Here is a 3,053-nt window from a genome sequence, read left to right as displayed (position 1 = left end):
AACATGATGGATTTAGATCTGAGATCTTAGGGATATATATAGTAGTAACGTATTGAATGATGGTGGATTTTTGTGAAAGGGCGCTATTGACGATAGTTACCATTCATCATGAACCGTCAATATAACCTGAAATCATGCATGAAAATGATCATTAACATAGACTTAGAGGTTTAAACTAACAATTTCCATGAGTTTTGGTGAATTTATGTTTTCAGCAGGGTTTATCTAGAAACCCGTCAAGGTGGATCAAATTATCAAATCAAATCGCACTTATCCGTAGCAAAAACAACCATAGAAGGTTCTAGAAGACTCGAGAGGATACCACACCAAAGCGGAGGCTGAGACGCCACCAGGTGGGCTCGGTCAGCCCGACCTGTAGGCTGACCGGCCCTAGGGCCCACCTGTTAGCCCCCCAGTTCTTATGTCGGTTCTGTACCGCCTCCTAGATTGCATCTATGTCGTTTATTCAAGTCGGTTTGATCCAAAGGTTGAGAATTGACAATCCGCCCTATATATTCCAGCACCTGCACCCTCCCTCAAGGAGAATCTACCATAAGTCAAGATCAGATTAGAAATTAGGGTTTCCAGAGAGAAGAGAATAGAACTCCAATTCTTCAAAGTTCTAGTATAGGTTAGCTAGCAAGGTTCAAGTAGGGTTTGGGCTATTGCTCAGGATTGCGGATTCACCATCCGGAGGCTGGTATATCCATTGTATCCCTCTTTATTTATGACTTTGTGATACTTTAATACTATGTTGCTATTTATTATATTCCTAGTTTGCTCTAGTTATATGCTTGATATAGTTATGATTGATGATGAATTTATGCATATGTTCAGCAAAGCTGCTTAGCTCAATACTCGAGTGAGTTGAGTGGTCAACATTATGTAAGCAGTGGTGCTTAAATATTATTTACCTGCAGATGCATTCTACACTCTAGGTCATGTAGTAGATCATGGATGTGACACTCCCGTTGAGTCCTTTGTAGTCTACTCCCCATTTGTAGAGCAAGTAGAACCTAGTTGCGAAGGGAGTCGAAGCTCTGTTCTTGATCTTCCTTAGTAATGTTCCTTATGCATAGACCCTAAAGTTAATTATGCTATAGATGAGAGTGTATACTTGGGTGTACAAAAGACTTAGTAAATAAGGAAATGACTTAGGAATTCTTTTGCTCTTAATTAATCTCCTGCCTAGCCACACTATATTTATGAGTATCTATTTCTATCTCTGGATTACTATCAATGCCTTTCACTTGTCATAAGTATGCATATTTGTCAATATCTCTTGCCACCCCATCGCTCCTCTCAGTGGATAAAAGTATAAATAATGATACCTGGCATACTTCCAGGGTGAAATGCTACATTAGAATATTATCTGTGCGCTTGCGGATTACTTAGTATATATAAATTTATAAGTGTTCTCAATAATTACCAATAATGCATTTCTACCATCATTGCTAGAGATGATGAACTTAGTAAAGAGTGATGCAAAGAAATGCCAACAAGCATTTCTAGCGCCAGTTGCTAGGGAGGGGCACTAAGGCTAAGAGAATTGATCAAATAAATACTTATAGACAAGATCATAACTTTATACCACTACTTTAGTAGGCTTACCCTTGTTTGTCTTTGTTTTTATCTTATATAGGGTATTGTAGAATTGGTTGTGATTCACTAATAATCTCCATCAATCACAATCAAACCAATCAAGAGGAGCTCAACACCTAGTTTTCTGAAGCTATGGCTAAAAAGACTCTGCGTGAATTCTCTGCTCCAAGCACTGAGAACATTCGCACTGGACCAACACTCAAAACCAACAACCTTGAGTTCGAGCTCAAGCCAAGCCTCATCAACATGGTGCAAGCTACTCCATTCAGCAGGAAAGGCACATGAAGATGCTAGTGCTCATCTTCAGAATTTCCTGGAGATAAGCAGCACAATCACCATCAAGGACGTTGCTCAAGACATCATACTACTCTGCCTCTTTCCATTCTCTCTAGTGGGAAGGGTGAAGTAGTGGTTCTACACCAACAATGATAACATCAACAAGTGGGCAAGATGTTCGAAGGCCTTTCTAGTAAAGTTTTTTCTATAGGCAAGACCAATGCCTTAAGAGGAAAGATTTCCAACTTCCAATAATAGAAAGGAGAGACCATTCTAGAAGCATAGAAACATTTCCAAGAATACATTTCAGATTATCCTCATCATGGGATGGAAGATTGGTTGCTCATGCAAAGCTTTTACCATGGATTAACTCAAAAAGCTCATGAACAGCTCGATGCTACTACTGGAGGATCATTTATGTCACTCACCCTTAGAAAAGTTGAAACTCTCATGGAAAAGATAGCCTCTAATCAAGGTTGGTCTCAATGCAATATTCAAGCATTTAATAAGAGCGAAGAAGTACTAGAAGTGGTGTGTGCACTGTCAACTAAAATGGACTGTACTATTGAATTGGCTTGACCAGCGAGCCAATTACGAGAAAGATCATCAGGCCATTCAAGATGCTTTTAATTCTCAAAATGTATGTGGAGAATATATGGGGGTTGATTTCCCCAAATATCAAGAAGACTGCAAATATTGTCATCAACAATTTTACTCCACAACAACATAGACAAGGATGGAGTCAACAACAACAACGGTTAACTTACCAAGGTAAGTACCCAGGTAATTATTCTCCTAAACCTAAGCAACCATCTTTGAGAGACCTAATCTTAGGACAAGCCAAGCTTAATGAAAATATTTCTAAAAACCTTGTTTTTAATGATAAGGTTCTAGAAAACATAAATACTAAAATGGATAGCTTTTCTTCTGCCATCAAAGACCAACTTGGCTATAATAAAAAAATAGAATCATAACTAGCCCAGTTGGCTGCTGCTCTGCCTATTGCTACTAACCTTGAGAAGGTCAACGCCATAACCACAAGAGGTGGCAAGACTCCTCATGATCCGCCATATCCGATGAGGATAGGTAAGACACCGGCAAGCAGCACAAGAGGAGAGGAAGGACGATGAAGTTGAAGAAGTTGAGCCACAAGCACAAGAAATGATGCAAGATTT

General features: G+C 39.3%; 1 non-coding gene across 1 annotated transcript; it reads right to left on the bottom strand.

Moving 5' to 3' along the window:
- Nucleotides 1-2,100: 2,100 nt before the first annotated feature.
- LOC136468157 (small nucleolar RNA R71) lies at nt 2,101-2,207 on the bottom strand. The gene has a single exon (XR_010761696.1). It is a non-coding gene; the product is annotated as a small nucleolar RNA R71 (small nucleolar RNA).
- Between the last annotated feature and the right edge of the window lie 846 nt (nt 2,208-3,053).

The sequence above is a fragment of the Miscanthus floridulus genome, chromosome 7 (genome assembly GCF_019320115.1).
Source record: "Miscanthus floridulus cultivar M001 chromosome 7, ASM1932011v1, whole genome shotgun sequence".
Classification (NCBI taxonomy): Eukaryota; Viridiplantae; Streptophyta; class Magnoliopsida; order Poales; family Poaceae; genus Miscanthus; species Miscanthus floridulus.
The sequence above is the reverse complement of the archived record's forward strand: the minus strand, read 5'-3'. Positions and strand labels throughout refer to the sequence as shown.